The sequence below is a fragment of the Nilaparvata lugens genome, chromosome 6 (assembly GCF_014356525.2).
Source record: "Nilaparvata lugens isolate BPH chromosome 6, ASM1435652v1, whole genome shotgun sequence".
Taxonomy (NCBI): domain Eukaryota; kingdom Metazoa; phylum Arthropoda; class Insecta; order Hemiptera; family Delphacidae; genus Nilaparvata; species Nilaparvata lugens.
In genome coordinates, this window is record NC_052509.1 from 34,607,712 (window position 1) to 34,629,824 (window position 22,113).

The 22,113-nt window shown below is 34.9% G+C and overlaps 1 protein-coding gene across 5 annotated transcripts in view; it reads left to right on the forward strand.

The window, feature by feature from the left end:
• The window catches only part of LOC111063252, a 182,764-nt gene that overhangs the window by 151,006 nt on the left and 9,645 nt on the right, over positions 1–22,113 (forward strand). For 3 of the 5 annotated variants that reach the window (XR_005571615.1, XR_005571617.1, XR_005571616.1), the window contains exon 1: positions 8,162–10,197. The exons of the other annotated variants lie outside the window; for them this stretch is intronic. The gene's annotated coding sequence lies outside the window, so the exon portion shown is untranslated. Of the gene's footprint in view, positions 1–8,161; positions 10,198–22,113 lie in introns of those variants that run through there. 5 annotated transcript variants of the gene reach the window in all.

Genomic DNA, 22,113 nt, shown 5'->3' on the forward strand with positions numbered 1-22,113 from the left:
AAGGGTAAGGAGGGGGGAATGTGGCAGGGTGGTGGTAGGTTCAAGATCGAGGCAAGGCTGGGTTTGTCACTATTAAGGGGGGTTGGGGATGTTGGAATGATGCATTTGAAGAGGCAGGTTATTTTGGAAGTAGGATTTGTACAGGGAAGAAAATTTTTCAAGGTGAGAGTTTCTGTTTTTCTCTAGAGCACAATCTGATTTTTTGAGGATCTCATCACAACTATTGGAAAGGGAAGGATCATCATGGAGTTTATTCAGTTTGATGAAAGACAGAAGTTGGCCAAGATGGGAGTTGATGGATAGAGTATACTGTTTATGTTATCTGTAGATTTTATTCTACTTCATTTCGGATTTCTAATTCTAAATCTCCTCTTCTCTATCAATTCATAATCTACACCTTTCCTTATCCATAACCCACTCAAATTTGAAGTCTCCCGCTTGAAATAACCCATCATGGCCCACCAACTGATCCCATAGTGCTCCTTCAATCAGTGCGCCTCCATTCGTCTGTGCTCTATGGTCTGCATAACGTCTCTACCGCGTCTCTGTGGTCACGCCCGTTAGAATGTTCAAATCTCACCACTTCACTTCCTGTTTGATTGACAAAGGGGGCCCAGCTCCCAAAAATTCTCGTTTAAATGTAAGTTTTTAAGTGTTTTTAATCTATCCGTGTCATGTGTATCCTGTTTATATATATTGGCCGATATATAGCTATATATATTTATATATATAGCTATAGTGAGGTCCACGTTATAATGGCAGAGTAGGATATACAATACTGTTGCAGTCCTTTTCTATCATACAACAAAACAGATAGCGCTATCTCTCTCTAGCTTTGTAATGTTATCTGTTTTCCGAAATATTTTATTTCCATTTTTGACAGTGACTGTACAAAAGTACACAATTAATTTTCAGCCGCCATTTTTTTCTTCATTCTATCAAAATACTTTAATACACAAGTTGTATAATTGATTTAAAATGTATTTTTAAAACAATTAAATAATTCTCAGACATTACTGTATGATAAATACATATTAAAATACCTGAAATGACATTATAAAAGTAGATAACTAACCGTCCTAGACTACATCCATGCTTCAGTTAGCCTACATGTATGGGTTAAACCTACTCATACTGGTATAAATAATATTGAAAGGTTATTTCAGAATCATTTCCATTGAAATGAGTAGAAATGAGTTACATGAAATGAGTAGAAATAACTTACAAATTCTTATCATTTATATAAATACTGAGGGTTATTTTTGAATCAACTTGTTTTTACCACCAATCAGCCACTGCATTTTGATTGGCTCATCTAAAAATTACAAATGTATCCATGCGCCTGATAGAATATACACACTTCCTTAATATTTTTATTTATTTTACATATTTTGTACATGCTCATTTGACACAATATTTTTTTTAAGTTTATTAAGTTGTTTTTCCTTTTACAATAACATGCCATGTGGTTACCAAATCCTCTGGTCGAATGCTATTTGTTTACAACTAAAATTTGCCACAGGTGTCTGGCTAAATTATACGGCTTGACTGATTATTTAGGTTGTCCACCAGTAAGTATTATAGCCTAACCTGAAAATCTAATTATTTTATATAATTCAATAAATAACAAATATAGTTCTTTTCTATTTGGCAGTTCGAATTGTAGCCAGGATACCCATTATTATCTAATTTCTCACTTGTTGATAACGCACCCAGCGATAACAAAGCAGCTGTTTGCTAGAGACCTATAAAATCTTTTCATTAAGTGATTTTGCTAGCTATTCAAGATAATTTGTTATAATATATATATATATATTATATATATATATAATATATATATATATATATATATATATATATATATACCCTCTCAATATCACACTATTGCATTATTATTGAATTTTTTTGGCTGGTGATTGTTCAATCCAGCTGTAAATTGTATGAGTTTATATATAAAATGTTCTGAACAAAGCTCAGGCTAGAGCTACCAGAGGACTGTAATTTACTATTTAAATAATCAAATACAAACAAGGGGCAAAATTTAATCTTCAATTTGAGCCAGGTTATTTGTACAGTTGAACTCTGCATTAATGAACAATAAAAAAAAGCAAAAACTCACCAAATTTATTCCAATCTTGACTACTTGCCCTTCGAAGCCTTAATAGGTGTTTTGGTCAGATTCAGGGTGGGACAAAATCTGGGAAAAGACAGGTTCTGGCTTCCGGGCTGCCTTTTCGCGTTCAACTTGCAGGCTATGCAATGTGGTTTGAAACTCGGACGAGTTCAAAAGTTGAGATATTTTTTGCAACTGTTCCTTGGCACCTACAAAATTAATACCACAATCAGAATACATCACACGACAGGGTCCACAACGTGACAAAAACCGACGAAACGCAGCTAAAAACATGGGCGTTGATAGATCTGATACCAACTCAATATGTACCACCTTTGTTGCCATACACACAAACAGACAAATGTAGGCTTTCAAAACACAAGGATTACGACGTCTCATCATAGTAATACGCAGAGGACCAGCGTAATCCACACCACAATTTTCAAATGGTTTGCATTTTGACACTCGACAAGCAGGCAGGTCACCCATTTTCGGAATAATTGCATTATTACTAGGTCGAACACAAAAACAACAATTACACTTAAAGACATAAATACGAATAATAGAGCAAGCAGACAGTATCCAGAATTTCTGTCTGATCAAGGACAACAATAACGAAGGTCCAGCATGACAATTCTTCCTGTGATGATAATCAATCAACATCAATACGAAAGCATCGGATTTTGGTAAGATCATCTGATGACAAGTCTCAAATTCAAGTCCAGCATGAGACAAACGACCGCCGACACGAATCACACCTCTATCAATGAATGGAGACAGGCGACGTAGGCACATAGAACAATCTTCTCCCTTCTCCAATTGCACAAATTCATATGAAAAATGTATCTTCTGTACCACTTTACATAGATACCTCTCAGCAACATCGAAATCTGATTCTTCTGATTGGGGTAAGATTTGTAAGAATTTGAGAACAAGAATTACAATTCTCAAAAGACGACCATAATCCGAACAACGACCAATCAATGAATATATTGCATTGCTGTTACACTCAGGAGATTTTGTGACTGTCAACACTGACGGTTCTTTCGCCTCCGGTGGATCCACGATCTCTTCCATTTGAGTTTGGACGGGCCAATCGCATTCGTCCTCTGCTATCCATGATGGACCTGAGAGCGGAAAGTTCACAAGCTCAACTGGTGATAAACCTCTAGACAAACAGCCAGCGGGATTCTCAATTCCGGCAACATGCATCCACTCCTGTATACAAGAATCCTGTATTTTTGCGACACGATTACCAACAAAAGTTTGTCATTTCACGGATGGAGCATTAATCCAACACAAGGTGACTGTAGAATCAGAGAGTGCGACAATACAAGACACATGACAACGTTCACTAATAATAGTGACTACTGAATTCATGAGTTCTGCCAACAAGAGTGCCGCACAAAACTCCAAACGAGGTATTGAAACAACTTTAGATGGTGCTACCTTGGACTTTGAACACAATAATACAACTCTTGGCTCCTCGCTCTCATTCTGCGACTTCACATAGATAACTGCACCAAAACCAGACAATGATGCGTCACAAAAACCGATCAAACTGATGTGAGAATCCTGAAACAAACCAATGTGACGGGGAACAGCAAATTTCAACAATAGAGGCAACTCTTTTTGACAATTCTCCCAAAGAGTGCAGATAGACTCAGGCGGCTTCTTGTCCCAATCCACTCGTAATTTCCACAGTTTCTGGACAAGACACTTTAGAAATAGTGTAAACGGTGACAAGAGACCAAGTGGATCATAGATACGAGCCATCACTGACAGAATAGAACGCTTAGTAGCGACGACCTCACCACTCTTGACTGAAAACTGAAACAGATCAGTACTAGGTTGCCAATTCAATCCCAAGATAGCCAAGGAGTTTTCTGCTTCGAAATCCTTGTACGAAAACGATTTCTCTTCCTGCAAGAATTTCTCCAACATTGATGGTGAATTTGAAGTCCACTTTGTGAGCGAGAAACCTCCTCCCTCAAACAGCTGCTTGGACTGACGATACAGCTCCGCGGCCTCTGACTCTGTGGCAACAGATGTGACTAAGTCGTCCATGAACATGTCTCTTGGTATTCTCGCCTTGGCTGCTGGAAAACAATTTCCATCCTCCTCTACAAGCTGGTGGACGGTGCGAAGCGCCAAATATGGAGAGCTTGAAACACCAAAAACAACACAATTGAGCTGATAAATTTCGATTGGATCCTCCGGCGAAAATCTCCACAATACATGCTGATAACGTCGGCAGGAATCCTCCACTAATATCTGTTGATACATTTGTTTAATGTCAGCAGTTAGTGCGATTGGGAACAAACGAAAATTAACTAACAAAACAAAAATGTCAGTCTACAATTTGGGACCAGCATGAAAAACCTGGTTCAATGACAAACCAGATGATGTTCTGGAACCAGCATCAAATACAATTCGGATGGGCGTGGTAGTGCTGCTTGCTTTCACGATGGTGTGATGCAGTATGTAGTAACCACCTCGGTCTGTCTGATCTGCTACAAACGACATGTGACCCTGACGTAGGTAATCGATCAATATTTCATGATATGAAATACGAGTATTCCTGTCAAGCTCTAGTCGTCTCTCCAAAGTCAGCAGTCTGCGTTCGGCAAAAGCATACGAATCTCCCAAGCTGCTGGGTGGCTCCGCAAATGACAAGGCAACAACAAAACGACCAGAATTCACATGATGTACAGACTTCCGAAAATTCACCTCACACTCCAACTCTTCCGGTTTCAGTTGACAGCTTGGTGCAGGGCACGATTCCAACTCCCAAAAACGTTCCACAAAACTATCCAACGATGGACTACTAACGAATGGACTACAGATGGCTGTAAAACAATTCGACACATTCGTTGTTGAAGTGAGAATTGGCGCTCTCCCCATCAGAATGTGACCAAAGACACTATTAACAGTCATCAATTTGTGTGATTCACCTGTACTAGGACTCCCATGTAGCAAGTGAGGAACTAACTCTGCACCAATGATGCCATCTATTCTACTAGGAAGGTAGAATTTGTCATCAGCCAGTGTGAGATTTTCAAGATGATGAAGTTTGGATCTGTTGATTTCACAAGAAGGCAACTTGTCGATGATTTTATCTACCACTGTGGCATCCATCGAAAACTTGATGGTAGGATCCAACTTCGACTGAATCGACACACAAGTACGACCTCGAACTTCACTAGTACCACCACCTAATCCACGAACAACGGTTTTCATGGGCTGGAATAGTAGTCTCAAACGCCGACACAATTTGGCTGTAACAAAATGACACTGACTCCCGGTGTCAACCAAGAAACGAACATCACAAAGCTGATCAGTACAATCTCGAACATGTGCAGTGACGGTCGACAACACAATGGTCGAATTTTCTACATCGTTGGATGTAGAACAACTAATAGGTGATGTGCCACCTGCCTTGGAGTTTGACGAGGACGCAACACCTTCATTGGAACTTGATCTGGAAAAGTGCAATGATGAGATTCTCGACATTGAGCACACTGAGTTTTACTACGACAATCTCTACTCAAATGATCCACATCAAGACAACGAAAACAACAAAACTTTCCTTTAATCAAACAATAACGATCCCAAGGAGTCATTTTCAAGAAACTTGCACAATCTACTAACCAATGACCCGGTTTTGAGCACTTCAGACAATTGGGATTTTTACTAGATGCATCGTTAGATGAATCATTAGATTGAACCACAAACACCTTCGATTTATTATCCTTTTTGTGCCTCATATTAAACGATTCAGTATGTTTCTCATCAGAAGGAAGAGTCTTAATTTGCTTTTCAATGAACTTGACATAATCGGTATAAGTTGGCATAGCCTTGTCACGGACGGCCGATTCAAAATTTCTATGAGAACTTGGATCCAGCAATCTCAAGCTATAATAGAGGAATATCGAGTCTGACAAATTGATGAGTTGCAATCTCTTCAATGCATTGATTGAACTGCAAAATCCATCCAAAATCGCAATACAACCTGCCTTGGATTCTGATTTTATAGGACGAAATTCAAAAATTTGTTTGAAATAGGCATCGACTTGCGCCTGTGGATCGTTATAGCAGGTCAATAATGCCTGCCAAATTATTTGATAATTGTTAGCCAATGGTGGCAACTGACGACAAATATTTGCTGCTTGTCCAGTAAGTCTACTTACAAGATATTGCATCTTCTGCTGATCGTTCAAATTCTTGTTGTAATGTACCAATGCCTTAAATAGTTCATAAAACACCGACCATTGAGTCTGGTTCCCATCAAATTTTGGAAGGTCGATTTTAGGCAGTACCGACTTGGACACAACCAGCTGTGAACTAGCTGCTGTAGCTGCCGAAGATTGAGCAATAGCAACAGTCACCTCTTTCTGTTTGAGAGTGTTAGCCACTACTTCAATATACTGAAACAGATCTAGGTGTGAGTCATTGAATGCTACAACATGATCTTTATTCAACTCAAGTTCCAACTCATTAACCACTAATTCTGTCTTTTCATAATCCGAAATGGTCTGAGACACCAGAGGATACAAGATTGAAAATTGCTCAGCAACTTTTGGATCAGAGACATTTTCAGACAGGTCATAAATTCTTTGCAATCTGGCATACAATTGTTCCAGTTTAGCGTGATGCACCCTGATTTGTTTCTGTAATTTTTCCTCCATCTTGAACTCATACACAAAACAATTCAGCCCTGACAATACAAACAACAGACAATAAAACAAGAATGAGTTCAAAAGCTAGATGAAAGGAAGAATCACAACTAGTAAGTTATCAAAGTTAAACTTTGATTATCAAGTCACAAGATAAATTATTGCTGAGAACAAAACTATATGATTAGATAATGTTCTTCCAACAACTCACAAACAAACGATAACTTGTTGAATTGAACAAACAAAATCATGCTGGTGATTAACCTTCACTAACATGTATAAAAAAAATGGACAATACAAATTCCAACAAACAAACAAATTCCTGAAAAAAAGCACAATGAGCCTAGTTTTAGGAAATTACAATTTTAACTGAAATAAATTTAATTTCAGACAAATACAAATTGACAAGAAACTTTGCTCTTAGAACAAGGCTACAACAAACTTAAGTTGAGCATGGATCAGACCATTCTCAACATGCCAACATTGGACAAATACGAAACTGCTTAAATCAAATGCGTGTGAATTAATCAACAAACTACAAATTTAAATTCATCCCGGCTCAGCAGGATCAAGAAATGTTCTGAACAAAGATCAGGCTAGAGCTACCAGAGAACTGTAATTTACTATTTAAATAATCAAATACAAACAAGGGGCAAACAAGGGGTGAGTACTCTGTGGTCACACGACTGTTGGATTCAAAATTGCAGTCTGCTCGGTTGAGAAAGGAGACTCAGTATCTGAAAATTTCCTCCCATTTCTAATTTAAGTTTTTAAGTGTTTTCAATCTATTTATATCGAGTCTCCTGTTTTAATTTATATTACAAACTTGAAAGTGTCTTCTATATATGAGATAGTTTTATAAATTATATATATATATATATATATATATATATATATATATATATATATATAATTCGTTCTATAACAGGTTTAAAGGTTTATATTGGTGGAATGGGTGAGGGATGGTTGTCATGTGATCGTTCTAGGGCCGGACAGTTTCAGTCATTTGTTCCAAAAGATGTTTTTTTAAAGTCAGGATGAAGCTCGCTCGGCTCTCGATAGACCTGATAGAACCAGGAAGTGCATTCCATGCACGACAGGCACTGACTAAGAAGGATTTTGTGAAAATAGTAGTTCGATGATTGGGTATCCTTAAAGTACTTTCTCCGGTTCTAGTATGTGAAGCATCCATCCTCCTACCTTCAGAGACAAATATGAAATCATCTTTAAAATAGTTCGGATTACCGTATTTCAAGATATCTCTAACAAGCTTGACTATTCGAAAAAGCCTTTGATTGGGAAGCTTTAATGTTGAACTAGCAATGTGGGCTGGGGTTATATGATCATGGTGTTGGAGAGAGTAGACGAAACGTAGACAATAATTTTGGCAACGCTGTAGTTTATCATTCAAAGTGACTTGCATATCATTATGAACAGAATTACAATACATTAAATGTGGGAAGATGAGAGATTGAACCAAAAAAAAAGATACATGTCAAGAGTAGGATCATGGAATCAGACAACAGAACCAAGACCCTATGGAAAATGATCAATGATGAACGGAACAGAAGTAATCTTAACAGGCAGGAAAACCTCTGTTTGGAAATAGAGGGCCAGAAGATCACTGATCCTTTTCACACTAGCAACATCTCAAATGAAGCCTTTACACAGCCAGCAACAACAACAGGATTTGACCCTCCTCTAAGACGTATGGCCAAGCTGACAGGCATCAAAGCATTGAGTGAATTTCAGATGATAAATACAGCACAACTCCACCATCTCATAGACAAACCAAAATCGAACAACTCTGCTGGGCATGATGACATCACTGGAAAAATATTTAAAAGTTGCAAAGAAGAACTAACAAAGCCTCTACTGGAAATAGTAAATTCTTCCCTAAAGCAAGCTGTATTCCCACAGGCTCTCAAGATCTCTAAGATCTTTCCAAAATTCAAAGGAGGAGATAAAATGGATCACAAGAACTATAGGCCCATAGCAAACCTACCTATAACCTCAAAAACTATCGAACGATCAGTATATGACCAGCTTATCCTGCATCTGGAGAGCAACAAACTTATAACAGCACAACAGCATGGATTTAAAAAACGTCTAGGCACTACAACTGCAATATCTGAATTGTGTGACAACATAAACCAACTTTGGGAGGAGAAAGATACTGTTATGGGACTGTTTATAGATCTTCAAAAGGCCTTTGACACACTAGACTGGAACATCCCAACTCTGAAATTGAGAGAATTGAAAATAGAGGGAAGAGCATTGGAGTGGATAGAGGACTACCTCATCAACAGAAAGCAGTATGTGGAAATAGTGCAGCACAAGAAAACTGCTCTTATAAACTACAAATCCTCACTCAGAGCAGTGTCCCAGGGTGTACCCCAGGGATCCATCCTTGGGCCACTGCTGTTCCTTGTCTACATCAATGACTTTCCCAAGGAAATTGACAACAGAAACAGCTGCATATTGTTTGCCGATGATACCACTATCTTGATACAGGTACCATCGCAGAAAGTTCAAGACCCACACATAGTTGTCGAGACAGCACTGGAAGAGGCCACAGAAACATGCAATAGACTGAAGTTGACCATTAATAGGAAGAAGACAGTCCACATCAGATTCACTCCAATCAAAAACAACCCGGATGAGAGACAAACAAATGATGACTCAATGATGGCAGACTGTACAAGATTCCTGGGGATAACAATTGACTGTCACTTAACATGGAGAAAACATATAGAGCTGTTATGCAAGAGGTTAGCATCTGCTGTGTATGTTATATGAAGAATCAGAAACGTATCAGAGAAAAGTACATCATTCATTGCATACCACTCACTCTTTGCCTCACATTTAAGGTACGGTATTGTTGCCTGGGGATTGGCATCCCAGACACACCTTGACAGAGTCCTGAGAATACAAAAGTGGGCCTTGAGGACGATATTGGAGAAAAACATGATGGAGCACTGTAAACCATTATTTGTGGAGAGTAAAATACTCACAGTAATCTCATTGTACCTGCTTGAAACAATAAATCTGGTTAAGAGGAAAGGCCTTACCACAAGACAGGAAAAACACTGCTATGACCTTCGAAACAACAAGAATCTTGACTTGTCACAACATAGACTGAAGAAATACAGCTGCTCACCAACATATGCAGGATCATACTTTTTCAATTTACTGCCGCGTGACCTGAAGGACATGGATGATGAGGCAGCATTTGCCAGAGGGCTAAAGTCATACCTATTGGCCCGACCCTACAATGCAGTAACAGAGTATGTTGAAGAGCATACATTTCAACATATACAACATGCTCATGGAGGAAATCACCTGCTGTGAAAAATAATGATGACTCCCCAGCCTTCAGACTGTCAGGAGGACAAATACAAGTAACAAGTAAGTAAGTAACAAGTGTTTTTTTTATGTTATCAATCAGAGTTGGTAATTCAAATTGTAATCTTCAATATGATATTATATGTTTTAGATAGCTAGACTATCCATAGAGAGATTTATTCAAATATTGAACTAGTATTTGTCACGTTATTTTTTGATGTGTGAGAGTGTGGAAGACAATTTAGTTTTAAGTTAGCCATAAGATTAGAGGTATTAATTATTGTAAAGGAGAACAATTGCCGGCTGTACTTTGAACGGCATCGGTCGATGCAGGCGGCAGAACTGCTGCCTCAGCGGTCAATGCCGTCTTTCTAGTTGCAGTCCACGACAATCCCACTGTGTAATTGTCACTCGGAAAGAAAATTAATGTTCTTATTCATTTTCTTTTCGACTGATAATTCCCTGATGAATCGTTTGAGGGCGCCAGCTTACGGACCAGGTTGCCAAGAGTTTCCACAACGTGTGGAAAATTTCGGTGAGCTCTTGGTCAGTCAGTGGGCAGCTCTCGAGATTGAAGGACGGGTTCCTTAGTGGAGATGGATGTCGCGATTGTGTTGGTGTGGGGTGAGTGACTGAAATTCAAACTATTTCTCACTTCTGTTTTCGGAGGAACATTATTCAAAATTTGAGCAACCTATTTTTATTCTAAATTTTAAATTTACCTTTGTAACCTGTGACACTCAGAGTTACAGCCGGCACGTTCTTCTCCCGTGTAAATTTGTTAAGTTATTTGAGCAAAATATTGTATTCAATTATATTTGAGAACTAAATTTGAGGTTAGATTATAGTTATATAAGGAATTAAATTAGGGTGAAATAAGGCAACATTTGCTAATTGATTTGTAGAACAAACGATTGATTTAATTGAGCGATCTTACTAATTTTGCTCTAGTAGTAGGAGACAAGATATCTATTTCACATAATTAAGTTTTTGTTTTCTTGTAATTTTCTGAAAGTTTGGCTGTTAAAGTTTTATTGAAATGCTAATTTATGTTATACAGTTTTAGATCAAATGTATCGGTCTTAATTGCTGTGTTATTTCATGCTTAGATGTGTTTCAACTGTTTTAGTATCGTACTATTTTGAACTAGATTGTTAAAGTCGAGAAGTTAAATTTGAACTCCCGAAGTGGATTTATTGGGGAAGCAGTTAATTAATTCTAGTGTAAATGAAGAACAATTCAGCTATTCCTTCTTGGAAAATATACTAAATTCAAATTTATCCAGTAAAAGTCTTGAGAAATTTACCGAAGGTCACAGTAGAGTAATAGTGTCAGTTCTAGCCCTTATTGGTTTCCATCCCATTTGGTATTTATTGTCCTATATCAACTTAAACTTGAAATAATCTAATTAATTTCTTTTGTACAATTTTGTTTTGTTGTTGTTGAAACTTTGTTAAAACTCTATAGTAGTTTAATTTTGTGGGTTCTGGGACAGACCCAGCTGGTAGTGTAATTCGGCCCATTCTGTCCCCATCTAGGGGAAGAGGTCTCTTTGTACTTTGGCAGTTCTTTGACCTTATATTGAACTAACATAAAAACATTATATTTTTTTTGTTGAAAACCTTTAAAATTTTTTATTTATCTTCAATTGGTTTGTTTCCTTGATCTAATTTTAAGTGATTCATTATCTTGTGGAATAGTTAATAAGTTTTAGATTTAAGGAAGTTTTGCCCCACAGGAAGGGCGTAGATTATAATTAGGTTTGACTCAATTTTCGGTGTTTCTCTGTTGTCCACCCCACCAGTATTCGGTTACAGATGGAATAACGCTTAGCTCCTGCTTGGCATCAATCGGTAGAGCATGAGAGTTAGCTTAATAACTATAAAATCTGGTCGTGGTTTTCTAGGGTATAATCTCACTAAAATCCTAATAGGCTCATACAGGAGCTTTCACAATAATTTAATACTGATAATTTATAAAAATAAATATAAATATAATTTATATCCTATGGTATTGGGGAATAAAATAAATGGTACACCATGAAAAATTTGATACATATATTCAACAAATAATCTCAAAGTTAGATCAAAGGAAAAATATATAGAGCAACAAGAAATGAAACAAGAAACAAAATCAAATTAGTTATTTGTGCAACTAGTGCGCAAAGTGACAGTTTGCTGCACCGAAAGAAACGTTTACGCCCGAGCCGTAGGCGAGGGCGGAATGGTTTCTTGAGTGCAGCAGAGGAACTTTGCGCACATATTTCACATTAAGTTTTTCCTACAGTTACCATTGAATATGAAAAGTGGGTAATTATGGGTAAAATTGCCTGAAATCCATCAAATGTTTTTCTGTGTAATTTTATTATTGATAAAAACCTTAATCCTAAAATCCTAAAGTCCTCGTTGTCCTCCATTATAATAATATATACTTAATAATTAGCGCGTTGTGCTTCGTTGCAGCTCTGCTCACTATAGCAGCCACAGCAGTCACTGTTACCAACTTCATTTTGATTTTGCTGCACTGTTGCTCCATATAACCTACTAAGTATTTCGCGTTGTCATGTTGAAAATCTTGAGTGCAGAAAAATTTTTCCCACACTAGAGCGGAAAAGTGATTCTTTGCATTCTGTAATCAGTGCAGCAATGGCCACTTTTCAACGTAACTGTAGGAAAAGAATATTACAGATCAGTACTATTTTCTAGTTCTATAGCACGAAACTTTGCCATGTGCTTTCACTTCATTGATCATATGCATTTATCTGCATGTAGCTTTGACATCAACTTGCTGTTGCTTGTCGAATTGGACAATCCTACTTATGTATTAACTTCCCAAATCAGAGCATGATAAATTGACAAATCAACAAATAAATATATATTAATTTCTACAGTTTCCGATAAATATATATATCTCAGGGTGCAAGATTTGGTACCTGATGGAAATAGATAGATCAATTTATCTAATGAACCAGAGCTACATTATAGTATTACAAATTATATTATAAAATCAATGATCATGTGAACATTAGTATTATTAGCTTAGAACTTAATATTCTTTTAATTGGTGTATCCTTTGATATATAAATTGACTTGTTCCTATTCAATAAAATATTTCTTATACCATTTTTAAGACTTGCGCAAGTACTTTTATTAATTTCTTAATTTTTAAAACCTTTTTGATGAGCTAGCTTTTATTTCTTATTTCATTCGAAGCACTGAGGGTGCCCTATTATTATTTCAACTATTTTTCACTCACCTGCTGGATTTTCTATAAGTTGCTGATGGCGATCCGAATTCCTGGTAGTCCTGGATATTTGGTGGCCGAAGTCGTCTCTTCCAAGGGATTAAAAATATTTAAATGACTTTTGCTTTACTATAGCATCACAAAGTCTTATGAAAAAATAATAATTTGATTTAACTTTAATTGATTAAAAAGGTACAGTAAAAGATATTGTGCTCTACAAATGTTGGTGACATTCCATGGTAGTGGTTGGCAGGCAAGTGGGCAGGTTCTACTTTCTTTTTCACAATTTTCATTTCCGACTTGCAAATTTGCATAAAATTTAAATATTTCGTTACTATGCTGTTCAAGGCTCAAATAGTTCGTGCCAATCTATTAAATTATTACTTATGTCACCCATCTGACATTATATCTGTCTTCGGGCCATATCCAAAACATAAACTGAACAAGAATAATTCATAAACTCTTATCATTTATAGAAATATATACAAATATATTTGAATCGGCTCACTATTACCGCCCATCAATTGCTACCATTTGATTGGTTCATGCAAATTTGTTACAGTATAGGCTACATGCGCCTACGAACCTCCTACTTCCTTAATACATTAAATTATTTTTATCTTGGGTTTTTAGTACATTTTTTACATGCAATATAATTTTCTAATGATTATAGGCTGTTTCTCACTTTACAACAATTAGCCATGTGCATTTTTAATTCCTCTAGTTGCATACCATTTAATTACAATAAATTTCTGCCAAGGTGTCTGGCTAGATTTTACGTTATGGGACTCAATCGATCATTATGTCGCCAATCAATAGATATTTTATGCCTAACCTCAAATTTTCAATACTTTATATAAAATTATATAAGTAGCAAATTATTTCCATTTCTATTCGGCCGTTATAAATTTAGCCATGATGCCTGATATTATCTAATCTTTAAAAATGTTATCGCATTTGGTGATATTAGCCTATTATTCCACTTAGACCTATAAATTTCTTTCAAGTACGGATTTTTATATACCCATCAGAATTTGATACGTTGTTACATATTCCTTAAAGGTAAATCTTGAAGCTAATCTTTTGGAGAATCTTGTTTTGTCATGTGTATGAGCAGAGTTAGTTTAAAATGGGCAGCAATTCAGTATTTGATTCAATTTATGGCTAATTCTGTTAAAGAAGACTCAATTTTGTAGGACAGTGTTAAGTGCTTTGATTAGGTCATCAAAGCTTATGGAATTATTTTAGAATTTTTTTTTTGAGATTCAGAATAGATTGGAAACCAACAAATGAATCGCCTAATGCCAAGAATCTCAAAGTTAGGGCCAATCGTTCTTGTAAAGTTATTGCTTCCCTCATGCTGGTATCATTTGTTTGGATAGCTAGTTGAATTAGATTCAGTATATTAACAAAATAATGTTTTGACATCCTAATAAAGTTCGAATTGACAATCTCATATCTTATGTCATGTAGCAATTTATTTCCTTACTCCAACCTACAATCGTTCAACCCACCAAAATCGTTTGTTAAGTTTTAATTTCGATTTTATTATACAAGTCATTAAAATAAATGATACAGTTGCATTTTGTAATAATATTATCTTCAATGATGGAATGACGCCATTGTTGTCATGATGTGGAAAATTTACATCTATCATGTCTTCGTGTCGTATGCAGATCAGATAGCTTTTTGAATGCCGAGGCATACGTGGAACGCGTCCACAAGGACGTACAGTGAATGCCGAGGCATGTGTACATACGATTGTTCGCGCAAATCTGTACGGACGTGTGTACAAGGCTACAAAAGCGAATCAGCTGATGAAAAATCTCTAAAATACGTGAGCATTTGCTCCAGAGTTCAGGAGCATAAGGTAAGGGTAAAAGGTAAAGCTTATTCATATAAAAATGAGCAAATGCTTTTGCTTCTACCTTTTGCTCATGAGCAAAACCTTATGCTCCATGCTCTTGCTCATGAGCATTTGCTCTGGTTTTATTCATATGGGCCATTATATATTCATATTGAGTTACCATAAAGCAAAAATACCATAGGAATATCAGCGGCTTGAGTTAACAGTGAAATTTAAAGCCCTATACTAAACTATTAAATTAAACACCATGAGGTGTTTTTTTATGCTATTGTTTCTCTATGATGTTACAAATTACAATAGTCTGAGTACCGTATATAAATTATCTTCAAACAACCAATCCAATCAGCTCTAGGGCTTCAGTGAGTCTGGTTGAATTTCATTCAGTTTATAATTTGGTTAGTGGAAAACTTTTTATAAAATACTGAAAAACTTTATTTTATAAAACAATTCACATTTGGCTAAACCACTCTATGCTTAATCTTGAATAATTTCTCTAAATGGATTTTCCAACAAGTAGCCTGACATGTAGGCCTACATGTAAGTCACTTATGTTAGCGAATCCTTTTTTTTAAATTTATTGAATAAATGATGCAGTAACCTAACTACAGTATTTAAAAGAAGATGAAATTCATAAATATATCACAATAGGGAATAAGGTCTAAATATATTTAGCCTATTCAGTACCCATACTTCTAATCTAATATTATTCAAGTATTCTAATGATAGAACAAATAAATTAATAAAAGTTGCTAGCCTATTATTAATAAATTAAATTTGCTATTTTAAAATAAAATTATCAACTTTAGTAACTTAGTCCACATTAAACTTACCTCATGATGAGAATTATCGAGAAACCAAATTCTGTCACAATGTAATAGAAATCACTAACCAAAAAGTATTTTTCCCTCCACCTACTGTCTAAAGTACTTACTTTACTCCCTGAAACCTAATACTAAAGTGTCACTTTTTTGCTCTCGGTAGTAAAAAACAGAAAATCTCTCCAGGGAGTAAAAGTGACTCCATTTAAATAACATGGGGAGCATCTCTATTTTGAAACTTACATTGTAATAGGTTAGAAGGTCTAAGCTCAGATGAGAAAGCATAATAGAGGTGTCTGTCATTGAGTCAACTGAATTCAATACCACAACCAGAAATTTGATCAACTCATGAAATATATGTTTGTATGATAATTATTATATTCTTAATATTAGTAGACAATAAAAATTTATACAATTTTATAATATTTTATTCTATTCAAAATACCAGCCAACAAATATTTTTGATCTGGAATTCAAATCTGAACCGCGTGATCTGGAGACAGCCATTTTTGGTAGCTGCCCAGCTGATATAATTGTTACAACTTTTGCCGATAGATAGCGCAATCGGCAGTGCCAATCAGACGACCGGTTTTTAGGTTTTAGATTTAGGTTATGTTGTTAGGAATCATTGTCACCAATACGTAAGTTATTAGAATGATTTCATTTGCAGTTTCTATAAAAAATGTAGATGAAGGAAAAATGTTGTGTAAATCACAAGCGAAAAATACTTTTTCTCCCTCAGGAAAATTGCTGCCCTTGGCTTTGCCTCGGGCTTCAAACTTTTTCCCACAGGGAGAAAAAGTCATACTTTTCACTCTAGATATACAAATAACTGTTTTGTATCCCAATCTTAATTATAATTACATTTTAATACATTAGCCTACATGAAAAAATAGTAGCCTGTAAAACAATATTCCATAAGAAGCTGTTTCTGTTGCGAAATACAAATGTATGTTACACTTAAGTTAGACTACATCATTATTATTATTCATATCATAACATAACCTATAAACATAATACAATTATATTGATAACATATTGAATTTTCTAAAAAAATAATAAATATGTATGTATTATATTTTATTAGAAAATATTATATTATCTGGGAAATATTATATTACTTCCATTTATTTTTTGGTGCAATCGCAAATCATATGAATATAATTGAAAAAGAACGACAGACTAGGTCCAAAAGTATCCTATTCCCAAATTTTGATAATGAAAAACAAGTCCAAAAAGATCAGCCAAGTTGTTTCTACTGTTTAAAGTTAAAGTCTAATATTTCCGTCCAAAATTAATATATAATGAGCTATGAATTACCCTAAGTGGGCTAATTAGTCCATATCATTCTAGAAAATAAGTCAGACTTGAACCATTTCTTACAAACACATTACCAGTACTCCCACTCTGGCCCTGATATTTTGAGTTCCAGATTTTTCCAACGAGCTAAAATATAGTAAACTATAGAGTGGCTGAGTGGCCGCTATTCCTGTTATTAATTGAACATGGGCAGCCATGACAGAGAGAGGCAAGAAGCGGCGGAAAATTTGAATGGCCCTATTGATATAATGGAAACTTGCATAAAAGACAAGGTGCAAATCAGTTATATTTAATAAATACTAGATTGAATATTTATTGAGCATTTTGAATATATGTACTACAGTTGTTATGCATCCATAAAATTAATTGTTTGAATTGCTTTACTTGAAGCCTTGGCGAAATTAATGTAGCCCAAGTTACAGTGTTAATAGGCCTACTGCTTAGCCATACAAGTGCTCTGATAATTGAGTTTCTTATCTAAAATATTTAAAAGTGAATATAGAACTATCTTTTTGCAAATATTGCTGTAATAGCCGGTCTTGAGCTGTTCTTGAAGGTAAAACTAGTTTTTTTTTTTTAATTTTCTATAATAGAATGTTTATAGTTTATGCAGTCTGTTGAGATTTGATGTATTTATTTTTACACTTATTCTTTCTTAAATGTATTTTTTAAAGGTGGGCTAGTGTATAATACAAATACAGTAAAGCTAAAGTTTATCTAATAAGCTCAATTTTTTATGTTGCGTGATCCAATTAAGCCTATTTAAATTGTGCCAGCAATTAAATTTTGTAGAAATTGGACAGCAAGGATTACAATTCACAACTGAAGCTTTCAGTTAGGTAACTATTGAAATCACGTAACCTATAGAGATTTGGTGAAAGACTCCAATGTTGGCCATAAAATGTAACATTTATTCAGGTTTTCATGAGCAAAAAATTCAAGATGCAAGTATTTCAACAGTAAATAAAGAGTAAAAATACTGACTAAGTACTGAAAATAAGGTTAGTTTATGTGAGATTTTTGAAGTTCCTTTATTATTATTTAGAATTATTTTTTTGAGTTGAAATTAGTCTAGCGACACCTATTTTTTCTTTCTCTTTCATTTAAAAAAAAAATTGAGTTGATATCTTCAAAAATAGTGGGGCTACAAATGTGCCGTAATTAGTAACGTTAGCCGGTTTTTATTCAGAAGACAAAATATTTCAATAGAGTAGTAAAAGTAAAGAATAGAAATGATGTGATTTTTTATAATAATATACAAAAACCATTTAAAGTAAATGAAAGGTTAGTCAAATTTGTAGGTTAGGATTAGAGTGCAAGGATGCTAATCTATTTAAAACTCTTATTCATTTATTGGATAGAGCAAACAATAAAATAGTTGGTGGAGAAAAAACAGGCTATTGCCTAAAACTTCTTCAATTTCCTAATTTTGTCTTGAATTGTCCAAATATTATGTAGGTTAGGTATGTCCATTTCAATTTATACACTAGGTAAATCATTAATCTGAATATACAAATCAGAATAAAACAAACAATTGATATGAAATTCAAGTCAAGTCAACTCCATACCATACAACAAATATTTTTACACGAGTAGGTAACTTGAGCATAAAGAGTACGGTAACATAACTAAATTCTACTTGGAACTGTGCTTTAGTAAACTAGGCCTATATCCTGCTCAATTATAAACTTCCTATTGCTTGAAATTTCTAAAAAAAGTGCCCTATATGGGTGTCTGTCAATAAATCTTCATGATTTGAATAGGTAGTTCTTTTTCAGATGAATATCTTTTCAAATGGCAATAAAATACGGTGCACCTTTTTCCAAATTTATGAATCTACAGTAATCAATTGATCGCTTGGAAAAATCATTAAAAAATCTGGTTTGTTCATACTAATTTAAAATTCACGTCACTTCTAGAAAAGCTCATACACTGCAACCTGTGGGAGTAAAATAATATAGGCTACATCGACTTTTGTGATAAACATTGATCAGTACGGTACTGTATGGATTTTAATAACCTACACAACCCATACCAAACCTAACTAACTTAATTGTCAGAAGCCCATAAATATAGTGCACTACACCAAAATTGTTGTTTATTATATTACTCATACTATATTATGTCATAAAGGGGATGTTTCACAGAGACAAAATCTCACAGAGACAAGTAGTGGTTTTGAACAATATTAGTGTCACAGAGACAAGTTTCACAGGAGCAAGTATTTCTATAAATGGCAGTCTCACAGGAACAAGTTCCCACAGAGACAAGCAGTTTCATAGAGACAAGGTCTCCGTCCAAAGTAGTAGCGCTATAAATGGCAGTCTCACAGAAGCAAGTTCCCACTGGAACAAGGTGTTTCACAGAAGCAAGGTCAGTGTCATAGAGACAAGGTACCGTAGCGAATGTAGGAAGAAGTTAGGCGTGTTGCCTACATCTGAACTTGAAGGCACTCCATTATTTGTTCTAGTAAATTGAATGTCTGCTGTTTTTTAATCATGCAGGTATATGATTATGATTGAAGGTTTATCATATAAGATAGGGATGGGTTGGTAACCTATTAGAATTAGATAGAAGATAACTTAAATAAATAAATAAATTGAGTTCTATGCAAATGTAATATATTTCTAACAAACTCCAAGATAACTATTCCAATATATCTAATGCGTATACATATAACCTTCAACCCGAAAGAGTAATCAATATGAATATGAAATGGAATATATAAAAGCCAAATAGCCTACCACTGACCTATTCATCACCGCTTCTTAAAAACCACATGGCCAAAATGGTTTTTCATTATAATTCCTTCTTTCGTAATAAATTATTTATGCTTTTGTACTCCTGAGCGAAGCTTGGTCCCCGATATTATGAGCTAATCATCTCTTCTTTTTCCGAGCTGCGGTCTCGAATTGTAAATTCAAATTGATATAATATTAACTCCAGACAGTCACAGAGTAAAGCTGCGTCAACACCAATAGATTCTATAGATTCTATTAGATTGAACATGACTTATCATACACATGATGAACATATGTGTTTTTCATGTGCCGTTCAATCTATAATAATTTGTGAGGATTAAGTTATTAACATTTCGTTAATAACTTTAGTGTAAACGCAGCTTTAGATGCCAAGATTTATCATGGCGTTCCGAGTTACGGATGATAATGTCAATGAAAAACTTCATTTTCCTCATAAAATCTTTCCCATAAAAAATTTAACAGATTGTTGTTCTACAAGCGTCTCTACATGTTACAAAATGAAAATCCCAGTGAAAAACAAAAAGTGCCACTTGATAATTCCCAAATCATCATTTTAATCGTAGCTCTGATTCAACTGAGCAATAACTTTCTGAACTTACTGAGTTAATAAAGTAACATTTAAAATTATCATAAGCGCAATGGGACTTGGGATTCCATCAATTCAGAATAAGTATTATACCGGTATTCATTTTTACAGGATTAAAGTAGTGCAACATTTAGATTAGCACACCAATAGATTTTATTTGTAGCGGAGTGAGTTCATTACTTTCATATCAAAGTTCTACTTTTTCCATTATGATATAGTACGACTACTGCAAAACAATGTCTGGTAGCCCTGGTAATGTAATGTAATGTAATGTAATGTAATGTATGGTTGATTGGAAGTCTCCAACCAGCCTGATCAGATTTCTTAGTGGGGCCATTGGCAAACATTTTATAAAAGCCCTGATATTATTACAATGACTTTATTCCTAGTAGATAGCATTTCTAGTAGATGGCTGAATATTCTCGTTACCACATTGCAAAGGATGTTCAGTGAGGTCTACTGTTATCTGGACTACTAGAGTATTGTAACTCCTAATGTCAGATTGAGTAAGAGCTTGAAATTTATTCCTATCTAGTGTACTCCATGTTCAATAATCTGCCTTTATCTTATATTAGAAGAAACTTGCCTCTGAATAAATTAAAAAACGCACTAAATGTAATTCTGAATGAAAATGCTTATTGTTCCATAATTTAATTTTCAAATTGTTGAAAATATGATATTCAGTGCTGTGAGTTTATAAATAGTTTATGTCTTTTTTCAATGTATGACTTAATTTATTCAATTGTACTGGGTGATGATAATTATGACTTGATAAGACTGATTTGATGAATGATAACACTATTCATAAGATGACTACTAAGATGTTATGAATTGAATTGCTCATTTATTGTATAACAGACTATAAGCTGAATCCTTTTAGACAAGGCCTATTCGCCTAATCTACATCCAAATTGTTTGTATTTATCGGTCAATACATTTCTTATTCCTAGACGCCAGCTAAGAAAGGGGTTTCAATTTTCGTAGAATAAGCACGTAATTCAAAACTGTATGTTTTTCAAAAAATGTTGTGATTTCAAATTCAAATTTCGTTTATCACACACATAGGCTATACGAGAATTAAGAATTAATGAGAAAGTGTCCCGGAATAAGGTATATGATTTTTGTTCTTCTGTATTTATACTAAGTGACATATTTATCAGTGATGGCTCTTAAACTGTAGGTTTATTATTAAATAACGAGTTTGGAGCACCAGAAAAATGGGATTATATTTTATTATAATAAATATTCAAAATTACGTTTCCAACCCACAATTATTGTCTTATTGTCATGTCCTTAAAGTTACTGTAAACCATATCAGTTGGGACTAATCAAGGTTTATTTAGGGTGGTTTTAATTATTAGTTTATGTGTTACAAATAGTTCA